The sequence below is a fragment of the Crotalus tigris genome, unplaced genomic scaffold, assembly GCF_016545835.1.
Source record: "Crotalus tigris isolate CLP2741 ecotype Arizona unplaced genomic scaffold, ASM1654583v1 scf7180000024506.7606697, whole genome shotgun sequence".
NCBI classification, from domain to species: domain Eukaryota; kingdom Metazoa; phylum Chordata; class Lepidosauria; order Squamata; family Viperidae; genus Crotalus; species Crotalus tigris.
Genome location: NW_024100678.1, coordinates 916,452 through 928,170, shown reverse-complemented (window position 1 = coordinate 928,170; position 11,719 = coordinate 916,452).

The window sequence follows — 11,719 nt, the reverse complement described above, 5'->3', positions numbered from 1 at the left end:
TAAAGCCACTTCCGGCCTCAGTGGTCTTATATATCATGAAACATAAAAAGGCAGAGGCGGGCTATCATTGACAGACAGTTCCATAAAGCAATCAGAAGCTTCTTCCACTGATGAAGGGGAGATAGGATAATTGTGTAAGAAAAGGCAAAGGCTGTAATTCTATACTGTATTCCTTTAACAACCCACAATCAGGTTGACTAAGAATTATGTTAACTAGCATGCAAAACATCAAGGCGACCCCATGTTAGAAAAGGTAGCTATAAATTTACAGTGACCATACTTCCTTTATTAGGAAGGGCAATCTTTTATTTTAAAAATGTCCTTTACATTTTTTTTAATTTAATCATTTTCTGTGTCTTGCTCTTTATTTTTTCTTTGTAATGCAAAGTTATAAACGGAAACAATTAAATGTTTATATTCTTATGAACGTCTTTCAGATTTGCCCCTTTTGGGACTTATCCTTTATCCCCCCCCCCCCCAGAAAATAGGTTACTGTATGTAAAGTAGAAGAAAATGTAGGTAGTAGTTTTCTTTCTTTTTACTCTGGACCTTTTTCTATCACCTCTCTTAAAACAAACCTACCATCTGTGCAAAGTACATCTTGTGTGTAACAGTGAACGTATATGCGCTTTTTACTAGAAGCCATGACATTTATTTCATTTATCTGCAGCGCTTCAGTTGTAATTCAGTGGAGCTGCTTTTGTACGGATAAAATAGCTCACAGACTAGTGGATGCCTCTAGTGAAAGAAAGCTGGCAAGAAACAAAGTTCATGTGAGGACATTCTCGTCTGAAGTTCAATATGTTACAAATATCGTGACACGTTTTGCAGTGTGGTGTCCTGTAGTGCTATGAATTGTTTAGCCTAAGAGTCTAATCCATCATTGAAAAAGGTGATGTGACAAATACGTTGCTTGAAGTGGCTAATTGACTTAGCTAAAAGCAAAATCTAAGGGATTGGTTTGGACAAAACTCAGCAGCACTTTTTCGTGTGGCTGCTGATAAAAACAGGATCGCCAACATCTGATAATGGATATGGCACAAGAAGAAGAAGAAAAAAAGCCTGGCCCATTCTCTTGCTAATTCTTTAATGAGGCTTCCAAGCAAAAACAAAACAAAAACATTTCGCTGATTATAGGTTTGATTAGAGGGGTTTTTTTTCTTTTCCTTCCTTCCTTCTTGAACAACAAGCATTCAACAGCGGAAGCTGATTAGGGTGGCCAAATATTTTTTAAAAGTTCCTGCATCCTTAATACTCATGTAGAAGCCAGAGCTGCAAGATAAGCTGACATCTGAACACTAGAACCATAGGTCTGGAAGGGATCTTGGAGGTCTTCTAGTCCAGGGGTAGGTAACTGTAGCTCTTTTATGACTTGTGGACTTCAACTCCCAGAATTCCTGAGCCAGCAGAGCTCAGAATTGTGGGAGTTGAAGTCCACGAGTCATAAAAGAGCCAAGGTTGCCTACCCCTGTTCTAGTCCTTGAGCAGGTGTTGGACTAGATTCTAGTCCAACCCTCTGCTCAAGGCAGGAGATGGAGCAAGTACCCATAACTCTGGAAGACAAGCTATTTCATTGATTAATTGTTCTGTCAGAAAATTTCTCCTTACCTCTAGATTGTATTTCAGATCTAACAAGCTTCCACCCATTACGTTTGTTTTGCTGAAATTCATTCATTCATTCATTCATTCATTCTTCTGAAAAACTGTTCACATTGCTCACACTCTTTTCCTGGTGCAGGTAGTCTTTGATTTACAACCGTTTAGCAACCATTCAAAATTATATAACCCCTCCTCAAGGTTACAACTGCTGCACCACCTCATGGTCAGGTGATTGCATTTTGGTTGCTTGACACCCAACTTACATTTATGGCTGGCTACAGTGCCCCATGGTCATGTGATCACATTTTACAACATTTTTTGCCAGTGGCACATTTTTCCATTTCTACCGCATACAATGTGAGGTCTGCAACAACCACTATGTAAGAGAAACAGGCAGAAGACTGGCAAAACACATCTATGAACACTAAGTAGCAGTCAGAAGACATGATGAAAACTCATGAAAAAATCACCCTACTTGCCATGCCAGGGAGTCAGCTGTCCCAGAATCAATTGGTACTGTAGTCACTTTGCTTCTGATTCCTAAATAAATGGAGATCTCCTTTTCTGCAGCTTGCCTCCAAATTCATTGACTCAAGTGTCTTTCTTCTGGCTTGGAACCAGATTTTATTTCCTATAATACCCATTATCATGTGATCAAAATTGAGATGCTCAGCAACTGGTTCGTATTTTTAACTGTTACTGTGTCCCATCATGTCCCATCACCTTTTTCAATCTCCTGACAGGCAAAGTCAATGGGGAAGCCAGATTCACTTAACAACCAGTTTACTAACTTATGCAGCATCCCCATGGTCACATGATCAAAATTCAGATGCTTGGCAACTGACTCATATTTATGACCGTTGCAGTGTCCAGGGACATGTGATCCCCTTTTGTGATCTTCTGACAAGAAAAGTCAATGGGGAAGCCAGATTCACTTAACAACCATGTTACTAACTTAACAACTGCAGTGAGTCACTTAACTGCGGCAAGAAAAGTCATAAAACGGGGCAAAACCTTGCTTAACAAATGTTTCACTTAACAACAGAAATTTTGGACTCAGCAGTGGACATAATCAAAGACTACCTGTAATGGTTTTAGCAGTTGTAACAATGAGGTTAAGAGCAGGAATTTTTTGGTAGTTTTGTGGTTTGGCTAATTAAATACATATATATTCCATTATATTCCCTACTTAGATCTTAGGACTGTTATCTATGTCTTATCTTCCTTTTTTTAAAAAAAACATGAACACATTAGGTAGATGAAAATAAAAACATCCCCATAGCTTTTTATTCCATCTGTCTAGAAACACACGAGAATAGTACAGCATATTAGACTCTAATTACATTAATTATACAAGAGCTAGTGTATTGGTGAGTGGTGTTTTCAGTAGAAGATGAGGCTCACCTTTAAAATAATTGCAGTACGGTTTCCCCCCCCCCCCATTGCTCATCTTGACCACCATTTAGTTGTGAGGGTTCTAACGAGTATATGAGTGCTTATTTTAAGATGGTTTTAGGACTTAAGGCAGCTTGCACTCTCTTTTGCTTTTTGGTTGTATTAAGAATTTAATTTGCTCTGTTTGCCACAAAAACTATGTTTTTAATAGGAAATCTGGAAATTGTGCTCCCACATAGTAAAAGAAGCCAGGGTGGGGAAGACTGCATTCAGAAGGTTTTTAAAATCCCTAATATAGATGGGAAACATACAGGTTTATGAATTTCAGTTGAGTGCAGGTAGAAAAGCTTCCCTATGGTCGTATCGCCATCATATTGCTTTTCTGTCAGGCTCAAAGAACCAAGAATGACGTGTGGAATTACCCTTTAGCCCAGCGGTTCTCAACCTGTGGGTCGCGACCCTTTTGGGGGTCGAATGAGCCTTTCACAGGGGTCGCCTAAGACCATCGGAAAACACATATTTCTGATGGTCTTAGGAACTGAGACACCACTCCGCATCCATCTCCGCATGGCCTCCTCCGCCATTTGCAGAGAGAGAGAGAGGTGCCCCACCCCCTCGGAGAAGCGTGACCAGGGCCTCGTGGCCTTGGAGTCACCCGGGGAAGCCCCAGGATCCCTGCTGGGAGCGGCCCGATGGAGGCTCCGCTGAGCGAGCCAGCCCTCCCGCAAGCTGCAGCCCAAGGGAGACCAGCTCCTGCAATCTCCAGCCATCCTGACCATTGGTCCTGCTGGCCAGGAAGGCGCGCCGGAGTCCAGGCTGCCCGGAAGGAAGAAGGAGATTCAGCAAAGGTAGGAGAGGAGAGCTGCCTCCTGGGGCCCAGCGCTGGTGGCAGCTTCCTTGCCATCCTCTTCCTCCTCCCCTTTTTCCTCCTACTGCCCCCCAAGGTGGCTCGGATGGGCGCAGGGGCAAAAGGGTGCCGGGGGAGAGCAGCCGGACTGGTGGAGGGGCTGGCAGGCCGCATGGCACCAGCCCCCACCACGGCTCCATCGGATGTTCAGAGGGCGAGGCCGGGCAGTGCGGAGTCCCAGTTGGGGCAGCGGCAGCAGTTTTCTCGCCTTTCTCCTCTCCTTCCTCCTGCTGCTCCCAAGGTGGCTCGGGCAGGTGCCGGGGCAAAAGGCAGCCTGGGGGGGAGTAGCCGGGTTGGCAGAGGGGCTGGTGGGAGCAGTGGCCAGGCTGGGGGCAGCGGGGACCCCCGACGATGCAACAGTGGCCGCCAGAGCCGCTGCCTCCCATCCTGCTCCCCCTCCCCGCCCGTTCGGCTGAGGATGCAGCGGAGGCTGGGCCGGAGGCGGCGGGGACCCCCAACAATGCTGCCATAAGAGAGAGAGGAAAGAGAAAGGAACAGAGGAAAAGAGAGAGGAAAGAGAGAAAGAGAAAGGGAGGAAACAGAGAGAAAGAGAGAGAGGAAAGAGAAAGAGAGAAAAAGAGGAAAGAGAGAAAGAGAGAGAAAAAGAGAGAAACGGGGAGTGGAAAGAGAAAAAGAGGAAAGAGGGAAAGAGAGAAGAAAGAGAAGAGAGAGAGAGGAAAGAGAGAGAGAGAGGAAAGAGAGAAAGAGAAAGGAAAGAGAGAAACATGAAAGAGAAAGAGAGAGGAAAGAGAGAAACAGGAAAAGAGGAAAGAGAGAAAGAGAGAGAGGAAAGAGAAACGGGGAGAGGAAAGAGAAAAAGAGGAAAGAGGGAAAGAGAGAGGAAAGAGGGATAGAGAGGAGAGAGAGGAAAGAGAGAGAAAGAGAAGAGAGAGGAAAGAGAGAAAGAGGAAAGAGAAAGAGAGAGGAAAGAGAGAAACAGGAAAAGAGGAAAGAGAGAAAGAGAAAGAGGGAGAAAAGAGAGAAAGAGAAAGAGGAAAGAGAGAGAAGAGAGAGAGGAAAGAGAAAGAGAGAGAGGAAAGAGAGAGAGAAAGAGGGAAAGAAATGGCGCTGTTCCAACCAGGCTGGGCGGAGCCGGCGGAGCGGCCTTCCTGCCCCCCCTCCCCGGCCAGCTGGATGGGGGGCTGGGGGTCACCACAACATGAGGAATTATATTAAAGGTTTGCGGCATTAGAAAAGTTGAGAACCACTGCTTTAGACAGAGATTTGCCAAACTGAAACAACTTCCTACATAAATATTAGATACACTCTGTGAATTGCTAGGAAGAGTCCACCTTCTCCTTCTTCCTGCATTCCCAGAGATCCTAAGCTCCTCTTTGCTCTTTGCTCTCTGGGAAAGAGCCCCTCTTTCTTGTGACTCCAAACAATATTCCACCACAGTTTCTCCTTGAACTAAACTAAGGATATGATGATGCTGCAGCATATATTGGGGGTGGGTTAGGATTGTCCAATGCTGAATGGTGATTGGGAAATGTACGTGTCTGATCCAGATAAAACACTCTATGGATTCTCAAAACATTTAAGAATACCCCCTGTCAGAACAGGGAATACATTTTTTGCATTTCTAATTCATATTATCAGAATCACCATACTTGGGCATTTGGTTGCAGTGTGGAGTCTCTAGATCTGGGGTAGGCAACTTTGGCTCTTTTATGACTTATGGACTTCAACTCCCAGAATTCCTGAGTTAGCCATGGTGGCGCAGGAATTTGGAAGTTGAAGTCCATGAGTTATAAAAGAGCCAAGATTGCCTACCCCTGATCTAGATAGTTGTATTAACCATGATGTATGCCTTGTAAATGCGACTGATTATTAATTTTAATTTGGTTTTATGGTTTATTTATATCATCATTATCATCATCATCATTTTCCTCATGTTTTCCTGCAGGGGCAGGGTCCATTTTCAGCTCAACGAATGCCATCTTACACGATCAAATGCAGCATCTGGATCATGTCTCTATTTTGACAGAGGCGGTTGTCGTTCCATAGGTTGCGACAAAAAAACCTGACTGACCAGCTTGTCACCTGGGCTTGATGTCGGTTTGGTCTGTGTTCAACTCAGCACCATCCCAGCAGTTGGACAGTATCCAGCGGCATCACTAGCAGGAGCAGGCCTCACCACCATATTTTGTTTCTTATAGTTGTAGTTTTTTAGTTTCTGAGTTACCCTGTGTCATTTATATAATAATAATAATAGTAGTAGTAAAGTTGGAAGGGATCTTGGAGGTCATCTAGTCCAACCCCCTGCTCGGGCAGGAAACCCTACACCATTTCGGACAAATGGCTGTCCAGTCTCTTCTTAAAAACTTCCAGTGTTGGAGCATTTACTGCTTCTGGAGGCAAGCTGTTCCACTGATTAATTGTTCTCACTGTCAGGAAGTTTCTCCTTAGTTCTAGGTTGCTTCTCTCCTTGAGATGGATAGCTATGTAAATTGGATAAATTGGATAAATAAATAAAGCAAACTCTAATGAGATTCCTCATTGCCCTGTTCCAAACAGAGGTATTGACTTTTTGTTTGAAATGAACACACTTTGAGCTGAAAATACAATATTTACTAAGTACAACTGAAAAAAGCTTGTGCCGCTTGTTGCGTCCTTCGCGAAATGGCAAGACACGAGAAGCAGTTGTAGTTCTCAGAACTTCTTTATTCTTAGTTCAGCTTACAGTTGGAAGACGCCAGCAACGCCCAAAACTCCGGCCTCTTTTATACGCCTTTCCAGGGTCAATCTGCAACTTTTGGCGCGCCAGCACTTGCGCATGCGCACAAGTACTGGCGACAGCCTGCCTGGTTCCGGGCAGCTTGCACCTGCCTGGGACCGTTTGCAATGCCCCGAGCCTGCTTGCACAGGCTCAGGACATAACACCCCTTCCCCCTGGGCTAAAACTATTAACCATGCCAAAATAACACATAACCCATTGTGAGTGTAGTGCCATACTCCCCAATACCAGGTATTCCCCTTTTTTTCCATCAGTCTCAGTGCTCTATTTCCTCTACTAACTCTGTTTTGCCAATAGAGTTACAAAATCCTCTAAATACTTAAATTTCCTTGCTCTCTGTGACCTCCTAACTTCTGGGTACCTGCCAAGTACCCCTTGACTGAGGGGTGATGCGTGCCTGTCCCCCCTATTTTGCTTTGGTGGTTCCCAATGACTGTGCTCCAATGCCTGGCCCGCTTGCTTGCCCACCGGGCTCGTCAGGCCAGGGCTTCTTTCTTTGTTTGACCTGGTTGTCCTGCCTAGCTGTAGGCTCTCTGGCCCCTCTAAGTGACTGTCATTGTTGGGCGTTTCTGTAGAACCTCCTAGGTCCGTCCAAGACCTGTCAGGAGGTTGTCTGTCCCCTGATTCCCGTTCTGTTTCCGGGCTTGTGGGGTTTTCAGTATTGTCCCAAAATCAGTTGTCCCCTGAGTGAAATCAGAGGTGTTGTAGTCGGGATTTGGTTCCTCGACCACTTCCCTGTGTGTTTGCCCCCTTCTAGGGACAGGGGTAGTGTCGGGCCAACTAGAAGGAGTGTGTGCCAGCTCTCTTGCAGGGTATGGTTTGTTGGGATGCTCCCGGGTATCCTCCCTGACTGGAGTACTGAGTGATGCGGGTGAGTAGTGATTATGCCCCCGGGGTGACTCCCTGGCTGGAGTAGGCTCTGATGCCTGGGTTCTAGTTGGGCTCCATGACTTCCTGTTGGGAGGACTTGCGGAATCTTGAGATGAGCCGTTTGTGGCTTCCTCATTGATAATGGGCAGCAGCCCATGCCCTTCCCTTTGCCCAAAGGGGTCCCCCTCCCCCCTGGAAAAGACCCAGGAGTCTCAGCGGGAAGGTCCCATCTAGGGTGAAGTTGGTCGATGTGTCGACGCAGGACACGACCGTTGTCCAGGGACACCTCGTAAGACAGAGGACCTGTGACCCTGGATATAGAAGCGGGGACCCATGTATGACCAGGCCCGTAATTACGAGTCCAAACAGGGGCACCCACAAGTAGTTGCCTAGGTGCTCTGGGGTGTGAAACAGAAGGAGGCAGTCTGTCCGGATGCAACCAGTCAAGCTTGGTAGTCAGTTTGCGCCCCCAACGAAGTTCAGCTGGGCTTCTTCCTGTAGAAGTGGACGGTGTGGTGCGATAAGAAAGGAGGAAGTCAGCCAACCTGTGATGCCAGTCTCCGTAGGTCAGTTTCTTCAAGGCGTCCTTGGTGATGCGAACCATGCGTTCAGCCATACCGTTGGTGGATGGGTGGAAAGGTGCAGAGGTGGCATGACGAATCATGTTAGCCTGCAAAAAAGCTTGGAATTCAGAGGAAGTGAATTGCGGGCCGTTGTCAGACACAATGACGTCTGGGAGCCCGTGTGCAGCAAAAATCCCCCTCAGTACCTGAATAGTCTTTGCAGTGGTGGTGGATGAGACAGGTACAAACTCAAGCCATTTTGAATGGCTGTCAACGAGGACCAAGAAGAATTGACCCTGAAAGAGCCCAGCGTAGTCAATGTGCACCCTAGACCATGGAGACTGTGTTTCCTCCCATCTATGTACAGGAGCCTGGGGCATTTCAGGGCGCGAGCGTTGACAAAGGTGGCATGCATGCACCTTAGCTTCAATGTCTCTGTCTAATCCAGGCCACCACAAATGGCTGCGCGCAAGCACCTTCATACGTACAATGCCAGGATGACCCTCGTGGAGGGAACCTAAGACCCTAGTCCTCATTGAGGTGGGAATGACAACTCTGCTTCCCCAAAGCAGACAACCCTGAGAGGTGGACAACTTGTTCCTTTTAGACCAGAAACTCTGAAACTCAGGACCAGGACAGTGCTCAGGCCATCCAGACAAGACCCAAGAAAGGACACATGAAAGTGTGTGATCTGTGCCTGATTCAGCGGCTACATCCCTGGCATTCAGAGGGGACTCGGGCAAGGCTTGAATAGAAAGAAGATTGATAGCTGGCGTGGGGTCAGCTTCTATTACCGGCAGGGGTAATCTACTAAGGCCATCAGCATGGCCCATTTCCTTCCCAGGTTTGTGAAGTAAGGAAAAATCATAGGCAGACAAAAAGATAGACCACCTGAGCATCCTGGGGGAGATGATTTGGGGGGTTTGCTTACACGTGGTAAACAGTCCCAGCAAAGGCTTATGGTCAGTGAAGACCGTGAAATGCCTACCATACAAAAAATCATGGAATTTTTTAATTCCAGCAACAACAGCTAAGGCCTCCCTGTCTATTTGAGCATAATTACGCTGGGCAGAAGACAATGTTCTGGAGTAATATGCAACAGGAACCTGAGTTCCATCAGACCTGAGGTGGCTCAGTACAGCTCCTACCCCATAAGGAGAAGCATCACAAGCGATGCACACAGGAAGGGATTCATTGAAATGTGCGAGTACACTGTTAGAAGTGAGTAAGGCCTTGACCTCATTGAAACTTGCCTCATGTTTTTGTGACCACTGCCACACTGCCTGTTTGTCTAATAGCCTGTGAAGAGGCTCAGCTACACTAGCCTTATGTGGGAGAAAGGAATTGTAGAAATTCAGAAGGCCCAGAAAAGCCTGTAGTTCGGCCTTAGACTTTGGCCTAGGAGCATGCATGATAGCTTTCAGTTTGGATTCAGCAGGGTGAATCCCAGTAGCATCAATTCTGAATCCCAGAAAATCAGTAGAAGGCACCCCGATTTTGCATTTGTCCTTCTTAAGTTTGAGGCCTGTTTTCCTGAACCTTAACAGGACAGCCCTTAACCTTTCAGCTAAGTTGTGTGTAGAGTCTCCTGCAATTAAGACATCATAAAAATAGGGGCAAACCCCTGGTATACCCCGTAGTGTGTTTTCCATTACGCTTTGGAAAATCCGAGGAGCGACATTTACTCCAAACTGTAGCCTCTTCACCTTGAAAGCCCCTCTGTGGGTCACAATGCTCTGAGCTATAACAGCATCATCATCAACAGGCAGCTGTTGATATGCCTGAGCTAGGTCAAGCTTTGCAAAAACACGCCCCCCCTTGAGGGAGGCCAGAATATGACTGACCACAGGAACAGGATAGGCATGTTGCTGCAATGCCTTATTCAGAGTGCATTTGTAATCAGCACAGATGCGAATGTCCCCATTTGCCTTGAGAGGCGTGACAATGGGGTCTCCCAGGGACTGGAGTCAACAGGTTCTAGAATTCCTTTTTGGATCAGTTTGTCCAACTCAGTGTCAATTTTACTCTTTAAAGCAAAAGGGACCCTTCTTGCCTTAATTCTAATGGGAGTGACAGTGGGGTCTAGCTTTAATGACACAGGGGGTCCTTTGAATGTGCCCAGCTGGGGGCTGAAGACATCTGCAAATTCTTTGCAGACTTCCTGTAGGTCGAGTGTTTGCAGACTATTGAGCCCTGTGACGTGTATTCCCAAGGCCTCAAACCAATCGAGTCCTATGAGACTCGTTCGTTCACCCCCTACTACTAATAGGTCTAGTGGACCCTCAAAATCCTTATACTGTACGTTAAGGGTGGCCTCCCCCTTAACACACACTCTGGAGTTTTGAAAGTCTGTTAACACAATGTCAGAAGGCCTCAACTTGGCCTGAGTTCCACTGCCGGAACAAATCTTCCTAAATGTATGCATAGAAATGATCGAAAGTGCAGACCCCGTATCCAGTTCCATAGTCAATGGAACCTCTTGTAGCTTCACCTTAAGTGACAGCTTTTTCTTAATGGGCTTGTGTGTGCCTGTCCTATAGATGCTTCTTCGTGAAGTGCAAAACCCCACCCTATTCTGGCTGGGAACCCTGGTACCTTTCAGGTGCAATTCTTCCTGAGGTTGTACCTTCTGAGGGCCCAGGCACACAGCTGCAATGTGTCTTTGTTTTCCGCACGCCCTGCAGATAGCGGAGCGGAACTTGCAGTCGGTTCTCTTGTGGCGACCTCCACAACCGATGCACTTGGGGAGAGCTGAAGAGCTTCCTTTTTGTTTCCCTTCCTTTGTGGGGTGGAGACGGTCCACTTCCTCATCAGGATCCTCCTCAGAGTTCCTTTGGACTTCTTCCTGGTGCACGGACGCAGCATCAGGACTGCTTCTGATCGGCCGCATGTTCTTGATGGCGCCGCCCGCTGCTTCTTCTGCGGTGACCTCTCTCAAGGCATCTTGGAATGACAAGTCCTCCTTGGCAAAAAGTCTCTGTTGTAACTCCCTATGCCTTAGTTCGCATACAAATCTGTCCCTCAGTCGTTCTTCGAGGTCCTTGAACTCGCTATGTTTGGCGGCTTTCCTCAGCGCGGCGATGTACTCCTTGGCCGATTCTCCGGCTCGTTGATCCCTCTGCTCAAAGGTGTGGCACCACGCGATGACGGACATCTTGGGCTGGAAGTGCTCCTTCAGTAGCTTTTTTAGATCTGCGTAGCTGACAGACTCTAGAGGAACAGGTGCTGCAAGGTTCTCAGCGATTTCGAATGCGTCTTGACCGCAAACGCACAGCAGGGTGGCAGCCTTTAAACTATCTTCCCGTACTTGATTTACCTTGAGATAGTTTTCCACCCTGGCTACGTAGGACTCCCACCTCTCTGGATGTGAGACGTCGAATTCCGAAAGCCTTCCAATTTTTGCCATTTTGTAGAAGGAAGGGTCTATCAGCCAGCCTACCCCCGAATGCACGCTGGATTGGCGGGTAGCTGCCGAGTCAACGCCGTTCCTGCCGCTCAGGACTCACTCGGGTAAGCTTACACCTTTTGTTGATGTAAGGCATCCCACCTTCGTCGCCAGTGTTACGTCCTTCGCGAAATGGCAAGACACGAGAAGCAGTTGTAGTTCTCAGAACTTCTTTATTCTTAGTTCAGCTTACAGTTGGAAGA